At 47.9% G+C, this 22,937-nt stretch overlaps 1 protein-coding gene and 1 long non-coding RNA gene across 3 annotated transcripts in view; one reads left to right on the plus strand and one right to left on the minus strand.

The window, feature by feature from the left end:
- The window catches only part of LOC408298 (pumilio homolog 2), a 64,826-nt gene that overhangs the window by 33,511 nt on the left and 8,378 nt on the right, over window positions 1-22,937 (plus strand). The gene's annotated exons all lie outside the window — the stretch shown is intronic.
- LOC113219038 lies at window positions 1,902-22,910 on the minus strand. The gene is made up of 2 exons (XR_003305433.1): window positions 18,304-22,910; window positions 1,902-18,131 (listed from the first exon to the last, which is right to left on the minus strand). It is a non-coding gene; the product is annotated as an uncharacterized LOC113219038 (long non-coding RNA).

The following is a 22,937-nucleotide window of genomic DNA, read 5'->3' on the forward strand; positions in this document are numbered from 1 at the left end:
GGAGAGGAACGGAGAGGCGAAAGGAATGATAGAGGGAGAGAAAGAGAGCGGGAAAGGGAGGAAGAGAGAGGGGTGTACGCGTCACACCGGCCGCGTCGCGTCGCGTCACTCAAAGCTCGGGCCATGGGAGCGAGGAGGCTCGAGAGGAGGCAGTCAGTTCTCAACTGCCTTTCTATGCGGCAACCGTTGCGAGCGCGGCTTAAGCCCGGATCACGCTGGACTTAACGGCTCGCTACGGAGAACCGGCCTTCTTCGTCTCCTTTACACCGCTTTCGTCGAAGCACACTTGGATACCACCGAGGAAGCTCGAACAGCTCGAAAACGCATTAACCAAGGACACGGGGGAACGTATTATTACTCGTCGCGTGTTCTATTCGACGAAGAAACATCGCGGTGTGACAGAATGACTGTGACTTCTACCACGAAGGTGTAGAGCCACCGTCTGGTCTTCCGTGTTTAAGCCGCGATAATCTCGTGCCTTCTCTGCGATCTTTCTTTTACCTTTTTTTTTTTTTTTTTTCTCCTCTTCCCTCCCCTTCTTCCCGTTTCCTCCTCGTTGTTACTCGTACTCGTACGGAGTCGTCGTAAGTGTCTCGTCGACCGATATCGCCGTTTTTTTACACAGTGTGCAATTTTCGGGAGTGTGTGCAAGAGTAAAGGTGAACCACACCACGTGGTTCCGTGTAATTTCCGTATCTGTATCGTTTCTTTTTTGACAGTGCGATCGGAACAGTGTATCGCCGAGAGCGATGTTCACGATCATCGAGCGAGAGATCGTTCTAACGGAACAGTGATCGCCAGCGGATCGAAAGGGGAATGCGCTGCTTTACCGTAAAGTTTCACCGTTTCTGCCGTTTCCCTCTTGAACTTGGTGACTTTTAAAAAAGGAAAAAGAAAGAAAAGGAAGAAAAGAGGGGAAAAAAAAAACATGAAATCGGATTCTGGAATCGATCGAAAAAAGTGTTCGTGAAAAAAGGAAAGAAGTGAAAGAAAGAAAGAAAGAAAGGAAGGAAGGAGAGGAAAAGAGAAGAAAAAATAGAAGAGAAGGGGAAAAAGTTCCTTCTACTATTTCTCCTCGCGGTGAATTTAGTGCGCGCGTGTGTACGTGAACGTTCTATAGATTCGAGGCGATTATCGGAGCGGACGCGATAATAAATGCTAGCGTCTCGCGAAGCCCCGTCCGTTGGCTGAGCGGGAGAGAAGGATTAGGGGGAGAAAAAGAAGAGCGGAGGAGGAAATCTCAGCCCTGGGTCAGGAAATATGGTCGTGCTCGAGCTGGAGACCGTGTATGCCCAGGCTGCCCCCCACACGAAATTGCTGAACAAGCGTTTCGTTGGGGCACACCATTGGCTGGGCCCTCTCAAGGAGGCCCTGGTCGCTCGACTCGCGGCTGACAAGGTACAGACTTAATCCACTTGCTCCGCGTTTACGCGCCCGGCTCGAACGAAGGGTTGCGCGCGATCTTTCGAAAACGAGCGCTTTCGGGCGGAGGAGAGCGATCGACGATCGATCATCGACCCCCTTAAGGATCTTTCTTCCCCCTTTTCTTTCCTTTCTCTCTTCTTGCGACTCTACCCTGTATTTTCAACGTCGAGCAGCGGACGATATTTATAAGCGTTCAGGATTCCTGCCCGATGCACTCATCAGCTGGCATTAGACAAAAACGTTCATTGAAGATTTGGTCGGCGAGGGGGACTGCTCGACGACGAGCCGCGGCGCGAATGTTATTTATAATGCGCGTCGGGACCGCGAAACGTTTTCTAATCCCGTGTGTAATCCACGGGCGAAAAATCGAGGAGAAAGAAACAGAGAACGAGGAGGAGGAGGAGGAAACTGGATTCGTTCGAAGTAATAAAGGGATAAATCGCGTTTTGCGCGGATCGACGTTTTTTCCCTTTCTTTTTCTTCTTTTTTTTTTTACGCGACGCGAGTTCTCATCGGCGGCGCGTAAAAGCACGAGGCGGCAACGGTTTCTAGGCGCGAGCAAGCCGTGTATACAACGTCGATGCTTTAATCAACGCCACGGTGCACGGTTAATCTCGATCGATTTTTTTTCCTCCACTCGCGCCGCCGCCAATGAAACGAACGAGATCAGTTACGTCCAGTTTCCGAACGGTTTAACCCCATCGCCGAGGCTGTTGCTATCCGTCACGCGCGCTATTTTCGATGGGCGAGCAATAAAAAGTTAGACTATTAAATATCTAAACTTTTCCCGTTAATGAGGTTGCTAATATGTGTATCGGCGCACGTTTAACTGTATTAGGTCAGGAACGTGCATATGCGCATACCGTGCCCTCCTCCTCCCCTCTCCCCGTCCCTCTCCCTCCATCGCGATACATCCGAGCAGATATAATCGAGTAACCTGCTTTAACCTCGAATAACACGCGTCCTGATTTAAGAATTGCATCTCCGATAAACAGAGGGGGAGTGTAATTCGTCCTGCGGTTTATCGTACCCGATAATAAATTTACTCGAGTAGTTTTGTTCTCGAATTAAAGAAGCGGAGAGGAAAAAGAAAAAATAAATAAATAAATTTAAGGAACTCTAGGAAAGATCGAGATTCTCTCAATAAACTTTTTTAGTTGTGTTTTTTAACCGTTTTTTTCCCTTCCCCCTCCGAAAAGACGGAGCGTTATATTAGTGTGACAAAGAGAAATCGAAGACACGGACACAGAGACTTTCCGCGAATCACGGAGGAGCCGATGTTCAGCGACACGTTTCGCAATTCTGAGTTGAAAGATACTCTCTTCTCTTCACGTTCCGATTACCGGTTACACGGCTACGTCCACGGTATTTCTCTTCTCTCCTCCCTCGCAGGAGGAGGGAGAGGGAAGGGGAGAGGGATTTTTTTCCGGGGGAAGAAAATTGGTTCTGTGGATGTCGCCGCCTCCGCCGCCGCGCTTCTTAATTCACCCTTGTGGAAAGAAAAAAAGAAAGAAGAACAAAATAGAGAAGAGAGAAGAATCGAGAGGAACTCAAAGCGGAAGACCGTGAGACACTCGATAATTAAGAGAGAAAACGAATACGGTGTTTTATCCGCGCAGAGTCACGACGACAATTTTCAACGTGGAAAACGAACGGTTGTTTCGCGTTTACGAGTTCCTTAATCCTCGCACACCGAGTGTCGTAGCGTCGTCGTGTGCGCAAGTGTGTTAACCGAGTTTAAAAATTTTTCGTCGATCACAGCGCAACTCGATCCCGCCACCTCCTTGGAATACTAATCGAGATCCTAAGCGAGGACGAAAGCTTGCGCTTGTGGCTACCTCGCGCATATTTTTATCTTTATTTTTTTTTTCCCCTCTCCTTCTTTCTTTCTCTCTTTCTTTTTTTTCCTTTTTTTTTCCACGTTCCACCACCAACGACCGCGTCGTTAAAAAGTCTTACGAAGCAGAAATCCGGTTACGTATTGTTCGTCTGCGCGAAATTTAAGCGTGCAATCTTTTTTTTTTTTTTTTTTTTTCCCTTTTCTTTTCGTTTCTTTTCTTTTTTTTTTTTTTTTCGAACCACGTCGAGACACAAGCTCGAAGGAAGGCGACGACTTCCCGCCGCAGCATTAATTCGATTCAACATTCAGGCGTGCCTCTATGAAATGGGTAATTAATAATACAAGCTGCGCGGGATTCCTAAGTTCGTAACAATGTAGTTGTCTTAATTAACGCCGATTAATTAAGTGACTCGATTCTTCGAAACGAGCCATCACGCTTTTAATCTACCGATCCGTGTTGCGTGCATCAAATTCATATTTATGCATACCCCGTCCTTATAACCGCGTTAGAGGAGGAACGACTTGGTTGGCGTTGTCGAATGACTCGTCGTTTCTATCAGGGGAATCTTATGAAAATGGAAATACGAGAGGGGAGGAGGGAGGGGATCGATAAATGTTCGGTGTTTGGTTAGACCTGTCCGTCTTTCTGCCCGTCCGCTTTTGATATTAACGATGTTTGGAGTTTCGCGACACGTTCAATTATGTGCGCACGATTATTCGTCAAATCGGTCGATACAATCGGATGCGATCTTCTTATCGACGGAGAACTTTTTCTTCCTTTCCTTTCTTTCCTTTTCTTTCGTTAATTAGCATTTCGACAAATAGAGCTCGCTCTTACACTCGTGTCACGGCAGAAACGTATGGCCGAGTGTCTTTGATAACCTCGGTGAAAGCGCACGCGATATGCTAATATCCTCGATACTTCCGACACGCGGCCGCTCTCGAACGCGGCGCGGCGACGAAATACCACTCGACGAAACGAGCACCACGAGATTCCTCTCCTCTTTCGTCGATACTCGCTGTACTCAACCGTGACCTTACCAAAACTATCGTATCCCTCGCTTCTCCTCTTCTTTTTTTTCTCCTTCCAGAATGCTTCAAATCGCTCGAACGCTTCTTCTATTCATTTTTTTTTCCCCAGGATCCTTCGTTCGATTTCATTCATCAGCATTTCCCCCGGGTCCCCTTCCAGCGCCGCGTTTATCACCGCCGCATATAATATTCGAATCATTTACCATCGCGATAACAGCGGGAAAATGTGTTTTATCAACGCGTAAATGTTTAAGCAGTCGGGGCGAGCTTTAGCCACGATTTATCTCGTTGCTCGCGTGCAAACACCGCATCGTGTTTCGCCGCATACTTTATAATACCTCTCCGATATATTTGTCTTCATCCAAAACCGCCTCCGTCACGGTTTTTCCGCCGCGCTTTCTGCGCGCCGTTTTTCCCATTGACGACGCCGATTCTCTCTCTCTCTCTCTCTCTTTCTCTCACGATGTGTCACACATCGAGGAAATGTTGTAAGGCGTATTGTTTGTCGTGTATATATATATATATATATATATATTTTCTCTTTCCTTCTGCGTCGATGATATCGCGCGCACGATAATGACGTCGATTAGAATTTTGCAACGAACCGGTTTTTTCGCGTTAAAAATAATAAATAAAACCGCGAGATAATTGGAAAATTTTTGTTTTTCAAAACTTCGCTCTCGACTTTTGACATTGGACGTTTTACTCGGGTGCCGCGGGAGAGGAGAGGAGTGGAGGAAAAAACGGGGTGGAGGAGAGAAGGTGTACGCAGCGTAGCGTGACTTAATTCGTAACGACGAAAGTCGCAGGGGGAACATAGTTTACCATAATTCCAACCTTTTACCCTCCCGAGCTTCTTCCATCCGCCGACAGTTTTCCTCTCGTTCCACCTTTTCACCCGCAGTCTTCGTCTATGGAAATTTAATTATCACGCCGGCTGCCCCTTTCTCCCAACCATGCACACGATAATGATTTTCCTCTATACTCTCCGTAATCATTCTCCTCGAGAGGGAAAAAGATCGTCGTTCGTCATCGGTGGAGAACAGATCCTCTCCTCTTCGTCTCTCTTTCCGTCTCTTTTCTTCTCGGTGACGTCGCGACGCGAAGACGATATACGAAACCTCTGCCTCGTTCTTGGCTTCCTTCGTCCCTGAAAATCTAATTATTGCCCCACCTTGAGCCGGTGTACTGGCCGTACTCGCCAGCACGCAAAGTAGTTCCCGATCCTAATCTGGACAAAAGAACCTCTATATACGTGTGTATATATATATACATATTATATATATATATGTATATATGTAATTCGTTGCCGAGCGAAGGTTTGACCGCGTTTCCCGTGCAGACACGTCGATTCTTCCATTCGACGATCAAATTTAAAGTTGCACGGGGGAAGGGAAGAAGCAGGAGGAGAAAGGGCAAGGAAATATATATATATATATATATATATATCGAAGTTAGCGTATGCCCGAGGTGAAAACAAATGAACCTCGTAAAACGAAGTTAACGCCACGCCTCGGTTTCGAGGTATACCGAGCTCGATTTACGTTTACCCCCATTGTGGGGAAAAGTTAAATTCTTCCTAATTGGTCCGCGAGTTGCGCCTACCAGCCTCTTTTCGCCTCTTTTCACCACTTTCCCTCCACCGCGCTGTGGAAATTTAATTATCGCGCCGAGCCCGATTTACGCACAACTCTCTCCCCGCAACTCTCCCCATAAAACAATTCCATTCCACCGGATTTCCCTCCCTCTCTTGATCGCTTCTTTCTTATTCCGCGATATATCCTGGCGCGCGCGTGTATATACGTACGTAGGTATGTAAATTAGCGCCAATTTCGAAAATTGGCGCGGGAAATATTTCGTTACTCGAGGCAAGAGTCGTGCGATTAATCGTTTTTGAAGACGTACGAAAGCTGGGATAAGCGTGGAAACGTTCGGTAACGAGATGACGCTTGATAGATACGATCGATGGAGGAAGGGTAGTTCGGTAGTTGATCCGCGTTTAACGCCAATTGGATTTCAGCAATCCTATAGGGAAAATTTGTATATATATATATATCGAAGTATATATGGAGGCGCGTCAATGGCGCGTGTTTCTCTGTGTACGTGGAACGGTCGGGTTTTTCGGCTCCTTTCGTCGTCTTTCAAAAGCCCTCTTCTTCCGCGATTGGTGTATACACTCGGTGGTTAGTCTAACCGCGAGCCACGATTCTCGATGGAATGCTAAGAACACGGTGGAGGGCTTCTCGAGGCTCCCCTTTTCCGTCTTCCTCCCCTCCCCTCGCCTCGTCTCCTCCCCTGTCTTTCTTCGATACCGTTGCATCGGCTATTGCACAAACCGCTCGCCTCTTCTCGCTCCTCAGAGACTCCCGGAACTCGAGGAGTTCTCAAGACGACGATCCTTTCAGCTCGCAAGTATGCCAACCCAGGAAAAAAGAGAATCCATTTCGATAAACCTCCTCTCGTTGTAATCGGCCTCGGATTATTAAACGTCCGGATGATGAGGTTTAAAGTAATAAGCCTCTCCTCTTCTCTTTCTTCTTCTTCTTCTTCTTCTTCTTTTTCTTCTTTGCGCGGAGGCAGAGATTATTCTTATCGCGTTAACGATCGGATATCGTCCCCGCCGATTGCATAAGATATATTTTTGCTATCGCGACCCAATTCGCGGGGGAGCAAGGGGAACTCGCGTTTTCGCGTACTTCACCGGTTAAGTCATCGAGAGCCATCCACCTCTCGAGTTTCCCTCTCCGTCCGGAGAGACATTGCAACTCGTGGTGGTACATTCAGTAACGACCTTTCCTTTGCAAACGAGAGAGGTCTATTTATACGCGGCTCGCAGGATTTATGCAGCGACTGCCAATGTCAACATGTTCGATTGTGCGCGGGAAACGAGCCACTTTCAACGCGTGAAAACGCGGATTCCCCGAGTGATTTAACCTGTCCCTTTTCACGGTACATATATATATATAATTTCCTCTAATAATTTATCAATAGTCGCCTCTTCGCGTATTAAAATATTTATTATCTAGCAGAAAATTATCTACTCTCTCGATCGAGCAATTCGTTATCCGATCTATCGGATGATATCGATTACCGGGGATCGATATCGAGGAAAAAAAAAAGGAGAGAAGGGAAAAGTGCAGAAGTGCGGCGATTAGATTGATCGACGAGGCGAAACGACGAGGACACGGTTCTACACGTGATCCACACGTATATGCGCGCGATCGATAGGAGGGAACGTTGTGGAACCTGCACGTATTTCGACGCCGTTTTCCTTTCCGGAACGGGTGGCACTTGTAGATGCATCTGGCAATTTCTATGGCGCATTGTCTGTGCATCGACTAGCCAGAAAACCGAGCCAGCTGTCGAGGACCGCGAGCTGCTTGCAACCGCGCTTTCGTTATTCCCGCCTTCCTTTTGACACGTTTCGTCCTTATCTACTTCCGCGTCCTTTTCGCCGTGAAAGTGTTTCGAGCGCGATCGATCGTCGCTCGCTTTTCCACCTTCCCCTCCGCCTCCGCTTCCTCGAAACTCGGTCGTGTCCACGATCCACGAGGAATGTTTTAAACATTCGAACGCCTGGACTTTTCCTCTCTCTCTCTCTCTCTTTTCAACGTGGTGGTAGCTCGTCTAAATAAAAAGAGGAAAGCGAGAACGATAGCTTCTCGATAAAATCCCTCGGTTCCAACTCGAAATCGGATCTGGTAGTGGTATGTATTCTTTCTTCTGTAAGGTTCACAGATCGTTGCCAATTCGAGAAAGATACAAAAAAGGGGGAAAAACGATGGCGGGCGATCGTTTTTCTTTTCCGCGCGGCGGGAAAGTGAAATAGATATTGAGAGAGAGAGAGAGAGGGTTTCCATGGGATGTCGCTTTATTATGCATACGACTGATTTGCCGTGAATTCAAGGCTGCACTTTCAGCCATATCTCGCTTAGAGACTCGTACGCTCTATCGGTACGATTCATTCTACGGTGAAATCGGCGCGGTTCGGCGGCGATTCGCTTTTCATTCCGATCTCGCGTCGAAAGAGAGAGAGAGACGCAGGGAGATTGGATAGGAACGCGCGTGAAGCGTCGTGCAAACAGCAAGGAGGGGGAAAATGGGACTTTTATCCAGGGATTTTAAAGTGAAAACGCGACGATGAACTCCAGCCAAAGTGCTACGCCCCGCGCTAATTAACATTATTTCCTTTTCGGACTGGCCTTCGCGAATCGAGCCGTGGTCGAGCCTTTTTCTCTTTTTTCTATCGCGAAAAAAACGGATTAAAATATGTAACATCTCTCTTGCGGATTGTTAAACCAACTTTTCGAAAAGTTATAGATCCCTATTGTTTCCCCTCTTCTCTCGTTCCAAATCTAATCTCTCTCTCTTTTTTCTTCTTCCTTTTCTTCTTTTTCTCTTTCAAATAAATTGGAGACCCGACGTTTACACATAGTCGCGTGGAATATTTCATTCGAGTGTCCCGCGCTCCCATGTTCCGCCCATTTATAAGAGGAACAAAGTTCCGTCTTCGATAACAGATTCTGAAATTTCCGCCGCGTGGAAAAACGTGGGGCGGGCGGGGGTGTTGGTTCCAGCAACGCGTTTCGATTTTCGCGTTCGCTCGAAGGTTACGCCGCATTCCATTCGATAATCGCGCCGCTTGTCACGGTTCGACGCCCGCCGCCTCTATATCGATCTCGTATTTTACACCGTTTCGTACGGCCGTGAAATTGTAAGAAGGGAACGTCACCGTATTGCCTCGACACACTCGAGGATCGTCGTCGCTTCAACGATCGCTTGGCTCGCTCCTCCTCCCTCGATATCGGCTCGTATCGCGTGTAAATAAAGACCGGTTATCAAATTGGTCGATATAAATAAGGATTAATTAGACGATAAAGCTGGCAGTTTTCTGGTAGCGCGCCGTCCTTTTATAGAGACGCGATAATTCACGGGTTCCGGCCGAGACTTCGCCGTCACTTCCTTCCATTCGAATCTACCTTACGTTTAATACGTCTCACGAAGGGAATGTAATAATTACCGGGGCAGCTCTTGTTACCGCACAGCAAGTCTCGCGTTACCGCTGAGCAAGCGACCACGATGAGATAGCGCGCTCCTTCAACGTGCACTCTCACGTTGCCAGCCTTTTCTTCAGCCGCTCCGGAGATATAACCAGCAGAGCCCATCGAACGCTTTACCACGGTGGCTAGTTTAGTCACTTGGCGAATAGTAGTTTCTCCCCCTCCCTCGCTAGATCCGTGCTCGAGATTCTCGATCCCCTTTCATCCTCGTATTATCACCCGCGTAGAATATCGTGGGATTGATTTATCTGGAGATCGAGAAAGAACGTGGACACGTGGTAGGAAGTTTAGCTTTAGCTTTAGTTTTAATTTCGTTTCGTTTTCGCCTCTCGGTCGATCAACTTTCGTTCGACCATTTTTCTTTCTTTTTTTTCCCCCTCCGCGCGCGCGGTTAAAATCAAAACCGGGGAATTCGAGGCAGATATATACGCGTCGTCGTGTAATCGAATATTGTGGCCGGACAATTTTTAGCTCGCGACCGTGGTTCAAATTTAATTCGAGATTACACTTCGGGAATCTCGGATCGAGTAATAGAAAATTTTTTAATCGTAAATCGTACCGTAATCGGAGATTGATATTTTTGTCGCGTTATTTCGCGGAAGGAATATCTCCTCTGTTATCGAGTTCTCGAAGAAGAGGACGGCAGCTTATCTTACCGTATCATCTTACTGAATTTTTCTAATTAGCTCGAGCAATTCATATATATATATATATATATATAAAACGCGCATGCGTCATATGCGTCACACGTGTGAATCGAGGAAACGATCATCTTGCTTCGAAACGTTTCGTTAATAACAAGAAGCCTCGTTTAATTCCCTAACGAGTTCCTTCGACCTCGAGGAACAGACCTCTGGCCGATGGTTCGCGGGACTCGATTATTCTTATCGCGACGAATTTCCGCTCCTAGCTTTTTTTCACTCCGGAAACCGCCTCTTCCGCTCTCTCTTTCTCCTTCCCTCCTCCTCTCTCTCTTTACTTCTCCAACCGCGCTCGGAAAGAAAACGAACGAACGACGCATAGACGTGTCGTGGTTAATACGTTCCACGATTAATAATCGTTACAGGTCGCTCGAGAGAGCTGCCGTTTTTATCGATCCCTCCTCCCTCGACGTTTGAATACAAAACGGTCTCGTTCCCCGTCGTCCTTCGTTCCTGTCATTTTACACCGAGCCGTAGCTACGATAATTCCGAGCAAACGCGTTGGAAATTACAGAACCACGAGAGGCAGTCTTCTCTTCTCCCGATCAGAGCGCGCGATATTTATGAGAAAAAGAAAATCTCTGTCCCCTTCGAGGAATCGAAGAATTCGTTCGATTCTCTTCTCGAGGTTTCCTTCTTCATCTCCCACGTTTCATTGGATGGCGGCGCGAATCGGTTTGCCGGCCGCACACGTGAAATTCGATCGTTTCTCTCTGGTCTGGAGCGGCGCGACGCCACGCGTCGTCGAGCGTGTACCTGTTCAAAGGAAGAGGAGTTCGCACGATGATAGGTATTACGCGATCCCACTTTCGTTTATTACATCGAGGGGAGGGATTTATTATTCGACGCTACGTTCACGCGATACTACCCTCCTCCTCCCCCTCCTCCTTTGTGCCGCGTTCACGGATCGCGTATTTTCACGTGTTTCATTTAAACCGGCATTGTACGGGCGGCCGCGCGACGCTTTTCATAGCCCATCAACCGCCGCCAACCGCCTTCGATCCTTTATTCCGCTTCGTTTCGATACCACCACGGATTTCTTTCCTATCGAGCTATTAACGGCCGACAGAAGAATTCCATTTGAAACTTGTTCGATGGAAGTTTAACCGAGGTTTGTCCCGGCGGTGGGAGAGGAAGGAGAGGGAGAGGGAGAGGGATAGGGAGGAGGAGGAGGAGAAAGCCGGGCGGAGAAAGGGAGACGGATAGACGGATAGTTTGCCTTGAGACCGAGGTAATAAGCCGGAAGGTTCTTTCGTAAAAGGAAACAAAATTAAATTCTATCTCGCGGATGGTATATTGACTCGAACACGCGGCGAATATTGATGGGATTTTTTTTTTTTTTTTCTTCTTCTTTCTTTCTTTTTTAGCAAAGAGAACCCACCGCCTTTCGCTTACGTAATCTTTCGAGGATTGGTAAATAAATCGACGAATTGCAGCGCCTACGTTTCTTTCACAAGAGAAGTCGCCTCTCTACGATAGCCCGGTTCGACCGGTTCACAATTTATTTTTATTTTCACGATTCCTCGCCGTTATGAATAATTCTCACGTCTTCTTTGGTCGCATAGATATACCGAGAAAAGAAGTAGAAGAGGGGAAAGAGAGAGAGAGAGAGAAAGAGAGAGGGGGGCCTCTGAACGAAGCGAAAAGAGTCAACTTAACGGTCAAGCAACGTTTACGATCGCGGAAGTACCGTTGTTTCGCAGCGGAGCTCCAAGTTGGAACGATATTCCTGCAATTTTCTCGCCGCTTCCTTTGCTCCCTTCATTTCTATTTACGCTGATTACAACCTCTTTTTCCGCGAACCTTCCTATCAGCCTCGATTTTCTTTCTTTCTTTCTTTTTTTTTACGCCTCAGATAGTGAAACGATCGATCTCTCTTGCCGTAAAGAAAAAAAAAATATTCGAAGAACGGAAACGATCCTATCGAACACGATCCCTAAGAAATCTATCGTTCTCTTTTCGCGAAAAGAAGAAAGAAAAAAAGAAGAAATGCGAAATAGGAACTCGCCTCGTGGCGCGCGCGCAGGCGATGACGATGAAATCTAACAGCTACTCTTCCGTCCGTCCAAAGTTCCCGTCTCTCTCTCCCGAAGCAAGTTACAAACTGGCGGTAATTTCCAAAGGGAGAAGCCAGATTCGAGGCGTTCTCTCGGATTGGCGACAGGTCTTCTTAGGTGAACGCGTAAACTTATCTAAACGTATGTAAACGTCACGTGGAGGCACCATTTCCATCGATCGATAATTCTCCTCCACGTCGTCGCCGCCGTCGTCGTCGTCGTAGTCTGCGCGATATATACACGCATGTATACACACAAATACGTTGGCGCGATCGTTTGGATGGCTCACCTTCGATACACCGCCCCTTATTTTATCCACCTCTCTCTCTCTCTCTCTCTCGTGGATCGCGATTACCACGTATAGTCGGAGGAGACGTGTGTATTTGAAAAAACAATGGTCGGTGCGCAAACCAGACGATCCTAAGACCGGTGTCTAGGCCCGCTTTGTGTGCACGTACAACGCGATCCGACGTGCTCGCGCTTTCATACCGCGCTCGTCCACGTATCTCGCGCGTGAACGTGTGCCAGTAAATACGTGTGCGCGCCACCCTGTGTATATATGAAGAAGTGCAATCAGGGCTTACAAAGGTTGTAGCATTTCATAAAGGTCACATCCACAACCCCTCTCTCCCTAGGGGGTATTAAAATCAACTCCCATACTCGAGGACCTGTTTCTCTACTCTCTCTCTCTCTCTCTCTTTATTCCCCCTTCTTTCTATCTCTCTTTCCACTCGGTATCAGCGCCGATATCTTCGCTGATATTAATCGGTTCCTCCGTGTGTTTATTGTCGTTTATTTATTTTTTTCTCTTTTCCTCGCCAATGCTCGACAGTGTTCCACCCTCTTCCCCTCCCTTTCTACTCGATGTACGCTTACGATTACGAATTCATCGATTCCCGTTCATAACGAGCACAACCTCTCCTCCTCCTCTTCGCCGATTGCGGATCGGATAGGCGTGACGAATCTTGGGAACGGGAGCAGCAGGGGAAAATGGAGCGAACTCGTGCGAAAAAAAAAGAAAGAAAGAAATAGAGAGAGATTAGAGAATTGATAGACGCAACGGCGGGCGTTATCGTGTTCGATAACGCTTCCGCGGCGCGCACGGTAAGAAAAGGTAAACCGCGCCTCGGGACGGGCAAATATTGATACGCCGATGTTGCTATTTGAACGTTTCGTGAGAAGTGGATATATATCCCCACCCTTCTCCGTTCCATTTCGATTCCAGTTCGCCCATTTAGTCATTTTATCGGGTCATCGTTATCCGATAAATCTTATAACGACTTGCCTTCTTCCCCGCTCGTGAGGAAGACTGTGAATGTGACGTCGAATGCGCGTTCGCGTGGGCGTGGATGGATGACGCGTGTACCGCGCTTACGTGAAAATAGAGCGTTACAGAGAGTGTCGTGTTCCACTGCGTAACACAGGCCTGCTGGCCGCGTGGCAGGCAGAAGGTCGGGCAAAAGAGTGGCCGGCACGGCGAAAAGGCGAAGCCGAAGACAAATATTCCGTCTGGTGGTGGACGATAACGGTCTAATAAAATCGGCGGCGGCGGCGGCGGCGCCATCGAGGGAAGACCTTCCTCGCTCGTCTAACGTTGCCACGACGCCCACGCCGATTTCTCTTCTCTCCCCCTTAATAAAACTAATTGGCTCACCTCGCTCTCTTTCCTCCGCCCAAGTTTCCTTCGCCGCCAAGTCCACGTCGTCTCGAAAACGTGGACTTCGTTCCGGACAACGAAATTTGCGCAGGGAATTGGGCGGCGAAGGGGAAAGGGGTTGTTCCTCCCCCAATCAACAACGGTATCGAACCGAGGCATCGACGAATTCGTTCCAGCCAATATATTATTTTTAACACTTGTACGTTTTCGATCTACTTTGTCGCGTTAATCGACACTCGCTTCAAGATTGCGATAGGATCGAACTGATTGGACGATCCGAGAGGATTAGAAGAATATTGAAACATTTTTTCGAAATTATTTTGAATGTAATCGATAAGGTGTTTCTTTATTTTTCTGTTGTAAACAGGGGATGGTAAGATATTGGAATGGGAGAAAGAATATTTCTCTCGGATAGAAATTATTCTCGTGTTGATGAGCAAGTATTCGGCACGGTTTCCACCAACGACACGCTTTCTTGTACGCTTCCACGCTGGACTTCCTCTAATTTCTTTCACGGTTTTTCCATTCTTCGAACGTCATTCACGTTCCAGCGACAAAATCGGTCTCCAACTTTCGAATTTCTTCGCCAATCGATTTTTCTCCTCGGGAACAATTACACGCCGTTGGTTTCGCCGTTGGAATATTTTCCCACCGACACGCTTTCACGACCGATCTTTCACGGATCCTGTATATTTGTTCAAACACGATCGTACATTCCCATTTCCGAGATTTCGAGGGGAGGAGGACGCGCTTTCGATTTCTTTCATCGTTACCGATTCAATTTTACTCTCGTTCCAAAAGCTACGCTCTCTCTCTCTCTGCTCATCTCTCCCTCTCTCGAAGTAATATCGTCAGCCACGAGCCAATTTGCCATCCCTAATTTCGCCTCATTCACCGTGCTACTACTTTTCTCGCGACACGTGAATCTCGGATTCGAATGGAGAGAGAGGACACGAAGGGTTGTTGGTTGAGGGTAAAAAAAAAGGATCCTTCTCGTGGATCTTTCTTTTTTTTTTATGAATATGATGGAGTCGCGTGTCAGAGGTCGACCCGTGTTTTTTACGTGACGCATAACGAGTGAAAAAAAAAAAAGGAAAAAGAATGCCAAGAGGAAGGTGGGGCTGGTTAACGGCCCATTAGACTATGGTAGGATAACCTGGCCGCACCCTTAAAGGCCATCCAATAATAAAATCCGCGTCATTTGGCTAAAAGCTACCGCGAAGGGGTATCTGGTATCAAGGTGTGGCTTCAACCCTTATCACGCGAGTTCTCCTTCGTCGAGTTTGCCTTCGTCCCTTCTCTTTCTCTCTCTCTCTCACTTCCTTTCCACCTTCTCTCTCTCCTCCTTCCCTTTTTTTCTCCTCCCGTGGGATTGTCCCTCACCGATAAGAGAGGACGCGTGTCCCGACGAGAGAGAGTTTATTTTAATTGAATTTTGCAAACTAGGGTAGGTAGCGCTTATAACGGGAGAGGCCGCGGTGCGTGCCGAGAGACCGAAGAGAGAGCGAGAGAGAGAGAGAGAACCACGAATAGACGGTTACAATAGCCATTGTCTTCGGAGGGTCCGATGGCGGATACGTCTATGGACTATATAGCTCGATAATTGTGAACCCGTTCCACCCGTTCATTTTTTTTTCCGTCCCACGAAAACTCGCGTCTATCGTGAACGAGATCGCCTTTTAACCGTTCGGATTCGCCGAGGTTTCGTAAGTAACGGTATATAACTATGGGTAGGTAGGGAACGGGTGACCATGACGCGTCTGCACTCCGTAAAAGTAAGCCGAGTATTATTCCTCTTCGTTTCCAGCTGTATATATTAGGTTTCGACGTCGTGTTCAACCTGTTCGGATATATATATATATATATCCCGTGCGCAAACATTCGATAATACGTTTCAAACTTACGTTATTTCCTTTTATTTATTATCATTATTTTCCTTGTGTCTCGATAAATCGCATCGCGACGGATTATACATCGTACGCTCTTGCCGGATGACGTTAGAACGAGACACGCGACGCGAAAAGAACGATTCATTTCGGTGGCTGGTTGGTGAACGGTACAAAGTCAGGAGGGTATCGTGCGTGGAGCGAGGTTGGGTCAATTCGATCGATTCCCGGTGTCTGGGGAACCGGTTTCTGCCGATGGAACATTAACACCAGCGGTTCTCCGCAACCGGCACGCAAACACTCTCGGGCACGCCGCGTGTACGTGTGGCGTGGCGTACCTGGGGCCCCGCGATCGCGTGATTCGTACCGGGAAAAGAACGGAAAGATCGGACCCCTTGCTTTTGCCGCACGGCTTAGAAAGTTGGTGAGCGGGATGGGGAGGGGGAGGCCTCGTTATCTGGAACGAACGGTAGCGGCCATTGTGAAACAACAGCAGCTTTTACAACGCTGTTAACCACTTGTTCGTTGTCCACCGCGAAGCCAAACCACCGGGTAAAAAAGTATTTGAAAACTTTCCTGCTCCAAACGTTCCTTTCCTCCGATTTTCCACCCAATTGTCCTTCGAACCCTCGATCGCTCTCTCTCTCTCTCCCTTCCTCCTTTGAATCGAGGTGTATCGCGGCCGAACACGCAACGACGTTTTCTCCCCGATTAATTAGTCATTCCGCCGGTTTAATCGTACAACGTCTGCACGCGATTTCACGTCGCGGAACGAACGCAGCCGCGTTACGGTCAACGGGAAACCGGACTGGAATACTGGCCAAGTTCATGACTCGGTCAAATCTGCGAGCGAAATGCCGGCAAGCTATGCGAATTCCGGCCTTGTACGCCGCTCGAGATACCGTACGCCGTTGAAAGCGGCGCTAATTCCAGGAAACGATCGACGTCTCTGGAAATCGTGGCTGCAATCGGACACCCTCGACCCTTGACCTCTTTCCATCCGAAATGAGAATTCATCCTGGATTGCTATCTTCGCTTTCTTCGTCTTCTTTCTTCTTTCCGTCGATAGACGGAACGTGGAACGCCTCGAGGAACGAATAATCCATTCTGCTGCATTCATTCGACTCTCCTTCCTCGTTCATATCGTTTTTAATTGTTGCGTCCCCGATTATTCGTGATAGCTATCGAACCCGACCGTTTCTCGAATCGAGCTCGCCTTCTGTAAAAGTAAACCGGAATTCAGTTGTTCCAGCGAATATAATATTCATTCCCGTTGTTGCAAAAGAGTTGTCGTAGTCCGACGATAAAACAGACCCCTGATCGTGACTCGTGTCCTCTCTCTTTCCCCTCCCTTTCCGCTCTCTGGAACTCTCTGGAACGATCGATTCGAGAGGAAATTCGTGATAAAAGGCCGTTCGGCTCAATTAATCTCGCCGTTGTTGTCGAGAAAACGCCAGACTTTTCTTGTAATTAATTGTAGGGCGCGAATACAATTGGAATCGTGGAGCAATTAATATATACACGATGATGCATTTAGATCGATCGAGAATCATCGTCCCGTGTCGTAATATATACGTACGCTGAGGATATACACGGAGGAGACACCCTGTATATTCCATACACGCAGTCAGGTGAGTTAACGGTGCTCCGAAGCGGTTAAGTAACGGGCTTCTCCGCTATTTGTCGTTGTACTTTTATTTCACGCAAACAGCCCAGGTTTCACGGATTCTCCCCGCTCCTCCTCGTCGTCTCGTCGTCGGTTTTTTTCGATTCATCGATACCACGCGTCCCGCTTTTCACGCCGCATTTCCCACCGAGTCTCGAACCGAGGCCTTTTTTTTCTCTTCCTTTTTTTTTTTTTCTCCTCTCCTCTCTCTCATCCCTTGTCGGTCGATCGAAAAGCGAAATCTGTCGAGGAGATTAAGACTCGAATAAGAAATTGGATTTTTCTCTTTTTTGTTTCGAGAACTGGCGAGAATTTCCCTTTCCTTCCAACGCGCGCTTTTTGTCGGACGAGCGTTGTTGCGCAGGTTCGCCTCGAGCCGAGCGAAATATCAGCGAGGGCTCGTAAAACGGTCGTTCAAGGTTGATATTCAGATTGGCGGCAATCAAAGCAAGTTAATGGCGTTGCTCGCCGCGAAATGTTAATAAATTTCAGCGAAACTCGTCTTCGGCAAAGAGGCGGCGGCGGCGGTTCGTACTCCAAACCGAAACGGAATACCGACTTTAGATTTGCTCGGGAATCAATAATACAGGAGCGCTCGCCTAGGAGATATGGTAATGTGCAGGCCGAAATCTAGATTCGGTTCAATTCAACCTGGTGGAAAGTTTTACCGTTTCTAGTTTCCACCGTTCGTTACCACTCGCCGCGAACACATTTCTCTCTCCCTCTCTCTCTCTGTGACGCAACACGTTCGTTTTTCGAAACGAAAAGTTCGCAAACGACTCCTGGCTTTTGGAAGATGCGGAAAATCTAAAAAAGGGAGAAAGAAAATTAGATGCGCTATTTTTTCCTTCCACTTGTGGAAGGAAAAGAAGGGAACGCACAACGCGTCACCCATCTATCCAGGCTTAGAATACGTAATTATCGAGGTACGCGTGACATTACAAGGCCAACGAAGCGTAGCCCGTCTATCGATACTTACTAGTTGCAACCCATTTTCAACTTAGCTCTCCCTGACGTCAGCATCGATCGCGCATTGAAAAGCACGTTTCGGTTGGGACAGATGCGATCTTGCAAGATTCCCTGTCCCTGATTGATACGATCTTGTTTTTTCTCTCTCTCTCTCTCTCTCTCCCGCGATGAAATTCACAGATTAGGTAACGCGTCTCTTTCGCGTCTCTCTCTCCCCTCTCCGTTATCCAGACTCGTGTAACGGTATAATCGTCGATTTGAAACGATGTGAAATCATCTTTAAACGGTGGTGGGTATAATATGCTCGCAAGTGGGCGAAACTATTATTATTCACGGTGTACGTGTGTGTAAAGTGTGATCGATGGTAATCGGTGCATATTGACCTTTCGATGTGTGGTAAGATAAGGGATGTGTTGTATCGACGTTGTTCCTCCTCGAAAGTTCCTCTCTCGAGTCAAGATTCGGTAATAGATCCGCGTGGAAAAGATCGGTCTGGATCGGTGATAAAAGATCGGAGAAATCGAGCGGTGTCAACGGTGGGACTAAAATGAAAGCTAGAATGCGTTATCGAAACAACTGTGCGGCAACGACGATATCCGCGCTGTTATCAAAGTTTCTCGCGATTGTGACAATGCGAAACGATAAAACGGTTGCGAGGCGGGGAGGAGAGGAGGGAGGGCTGGTGTGGCGGATGCATGCTCCGATTCAGAGAGACCCGTTTCATGCCCGTATTACATCGATCTTTTTCCATGCTCCACGCGAGTTTTACGCGTGTAGAACACGAAGGGAAACACAACACAACACAACACACCGCACGCTATGTATTAACGACAAAAGTTATCGCGTCGCCCGTCCAAACGATTTCTCTTCCTCTCTTAGGAAGGGTCGGCCGGTAGTAACGCGTTCCGCCACGTCGAAAGTGCAATCACGCGCCGGTGATTGTTGTTCGACTATGAAAACAAGAAAAGGGGAGAAATAAAAAGAAAGACAATGAACGATGTCTTTTCCGTTTTATTTTATCTGCCGCGACACAATACAACACCAGGGCCGTAAAGTTGGTCGAGCTTTAGCCGGACTGCTTTCCAGAGAGAGAGAGAGAGAAAGAAAGAGAGAGAGCGGTGTTTCACCGAGCGAAAAAGCATCGCGGTCGAAAAATTTCGATCCTCGAAACGATCGATCGTTTTCGGTCCGGTCGAAGGAAGGAAAGAAAGAAAGAAAGAAAGAAAGAAGAAAAGAAAGGCGCGTTTCGTGTAGTAAATGTTAAAGTTACCATTCGAAGCACGCCGTTTTGAAAGTCAAACGAGCACGCTCGAAAGTTCGTTGAACCTCCTCGTCCCGGGCTAAACCCGTTTTCACGACCGCGTTGCGGAGGGATTTAGTAACGAATATTTCCTCGCTCTTAATGGTTCTTATATCACTGATTACGCTCCGTTGCGGGGCCGCTTTTGCCGCCGGTAATCGAACCACGGGCTCCTCGCCAATTCTCTTCTCATTCTCCCCGCGCCATTTCTTCCCCAAACCTCCTCCTCTTATCTTCCGCCTACCGCGATTTGATAAGCTACTACGTATCCGCTCCCCACACTTTTTAACGGGCAATCGCGCTCTTTGAAATACCTGTTATACGAGCCCCGAATTTCCCTCCCAAACTCTAGCCCAAACCTTTAATCCATTTCTCCACCCTGTATATCTCGTAGTCGTAGTAGAGCTCGTGTACATTCGATTAGCAGCGAATACGAGAGCGGAAAGATCGTGGGGCGAGCACGAGGATTGGTGGAAGCGCGGAAAACTCGGCCATTAAGGACGGGATAATGCCCGGAAGGAGGGTTTTCGAAAAATCTGGCAACGATTGTCACGGTCGACTCGTGCCAGATTCCTCTCTTCAGCGTGTGGATACTCGAGCGTGTAAAGAGAGAGAGATCGAGAGAGAGAGGAGGAGGAATCAATAGGCCGGTATTGTAGCGCGGATTTGTAAGCCGCCGGCGGAAACCTTACGTATTCAACAGTGAGTCACACTTCCAGGAACGTATCCCAGCCCTCTTCTCTCACCTACAACAATGTTCTCGGCCATTGTTTCCCAACCCTTGCCCAAAATCAAACGGTGGTCCCCCTTCCCTGTTCTCTGTGTGTCGAGCTTCAGCCCCATTTTTTTTTCCCCTTCAACCCCCTTTTCAAACGCAATCACCGTGATTTCCATTTAGGCGTTCGTTTTCACCTCTTCCTCCTCCGAGTTCGAGGGCACTAATGACTTCTGCGGGCTAATGGCTCCCGCTGCAACTTTCCATTCAAAATTGTGCCGCGCGAATCGAGCAGCCTCTCGACAACCCGTTCTTTTCTGCGCTTCTCCTGTCGATCACGCGTCGGACACGCCAAACCATGACCCTGTCTCGTCCGACCACCTTTCTCTCCCTCTTAATCTCTAGCGCACTTGTTGGAGAAATGAAAAACTCGTCGTTGAGCGAATCGAAACTTAATCGACGGTGGACAAGATGGAAAGATGGAACACCAGCGGGGGGTGTTCGAGCATCCATCGATCCATTGTATCTCGCCTCGTATCGTCGCATGGGTCAGGTCGTCGATCAATATCGTGGAATGTATACGGTGTTGTTAAACACTTTGTTAGACGTATCGATCACAATATTGTTATTATTATGACGATCGAGAGAATTAGGACGATTCTTCCTCGAATAGGATTACAATTGGCAAGAAAACACGGTCGAAAGACAAACACGGTTTCTCCAGTTTCAATTCTCCGCTTTTGATGCTCCAAATGTCTACACCGGTAAGGAAGTAGGTCAAAGTTGATCGAAACTGGATCTCTCTCGTCGAGATTTTCAAATTTTTCTCCACATCCGGAAAAATATTCTGCGTCATCACACGTCCTATCCATCACCATATCATACGTCCACGCGATATTTAACAACAGTTTGTTCGATTTATATCTGATGACTTAAACACGATCAAAGAATCGCGAGATGAAGCGACGCTCGTCTGTGTTCTTCTTTACCACGAAATCGGGCAAGAATTCTTTTTTTTCCCTTCCCAAAATTCATCGAACTCGAAGGAAGGAACGATAAAGGATGCAACCTGTAGATCGGAGGAGAAGCGGAGAGGGAGGGGAGGGGAGGAGGGGAGGGCTGTCCAAGGTTCGCGCGTATGGAACAATCAACGTAACCGTGGCCTTGGCTGCGAAGCTCGGGCTCGCTTCCGGAAGAGGTTAATAGCCGAAACGCATCGCTGACTCGGAGGGCTAGAGCGTGTCGTGAATGGTTCAAGTTTCTACGCGGAGCAACAACCTACACGGAACAATGCCTATTTATTTAGACACAGATCGTTGTGTTCGTTAAGGGATAATTTTTATGGTCAAAGTTAATGATGGTAAGGGAGAGAGAGAGAGAAAAAGAGAGAAAAGATGGTCGTAGGTGGTCGTCGCCCTCCTCCCTTCTTCCCCCTCCCTCCCTCGCTCGCCGTAACGAGTAAAGCTCCTCGAGTATTATTACTCGACAAAGGATACCCGATGCATTCTTCTCTTCAGGTTAAATGAAACGTTGACGCGAAAGAACTATTCTCTCTCTCTCTCTCTCTCTCTCTCGTAATTCGTTTTGCAATCCTTGCAATTAGCGTTCACGTAACGCGTTTAACGCGTTCCGCTCGAAACCTTTCTTCGCTGGAATTCGTTCTTATCCGATCTTTCCCCGCTATATTCCCCGGGCTTCCACGGATTTTTCCACGTAGAAGAAACTTGTACGATGTTTGTTTGGCTCGGGCCGGTGAAAGCCACCTCGCCTTCGGTGGCTAACACAGAAGATTTTCGAAGCCGATAAAAGCCAATGGGAAACTGGACTAGTCTCTCTCTCTCTCTCTCTCTCTTTCTGGTCCAACGAATCACGTCCCGCCACGGTCAAACCTCGTAGCGCGTTTGTCGGTCAATTAGAGCCGGAGTGAGTACACCGGCGAACATAGAGGCGAACGCTTGTCGGTGAACGTCCGCAGGGGGTCGTCGACCCAAGCCAACTAGGCTTTGGTCGTCTACGGCTTTAACGTTGCTTTTACACCGGCTATCTCTGCTCAACGCGGACGATCCATCCATCCATCCTCCCTCCCTCTCCTCCTTCTCTCCTCTCCCATCTTTCGACCTTGATCCGAAACTTTAAAACCTGGCCGGTCTCTCTGTTTCTCTCCTCGACCCGGGGAAACAGGAACGTGTCATCGGTCATCGAGCCCCGGAGAAAACGATTACGTTACCATCGTGGGGGAATTCGCGCGACTCGCGACTGTGTGCGTGCGCGTGTTACGTTACGCGCGCCTCTCCCGACGGCTCCTTTCCACGCTCCTCCACTCTGATGATCTCTGTCCATCTCCGATTGGAGGTTTGCCCACGGTTCCTCTCCGCTCGCCGGCCATTGTCGAATAAATTAAGACGATGGGGACGAGGCGAGGTGACGTCACTTCGCAACGTTTCGCACGCCCGCCACGTATCGTGTACCGCCAAAAATTCCCAATCTATCTATCTCTCCTATATCCCTTTCTTTTTTCGCATACTCCAGTAGCGTGTCTCGTTAATAATTGAACAGTTAATGTATACTTAAGGATTACCAGTGGTATTAATAAACACCTAGAAAACGTAAAAATTATTATAATTTTTCT

The sequence above is a fragment of the Apis mellifera genome, linkage group LG10, assembly GCF_003254395.2.
Source record: "Apis mellifera strain DH4 linkage group LG10, Amel_HAv3.1, whole genome shotgun sequence".
Classification (NCBI taxonomy): domain Eukaryota; kingdom Metazoa; phylum Arthropoda; class Insecta; order Hymenoptera; family Apidae; genus Apis; species Apis mellifera.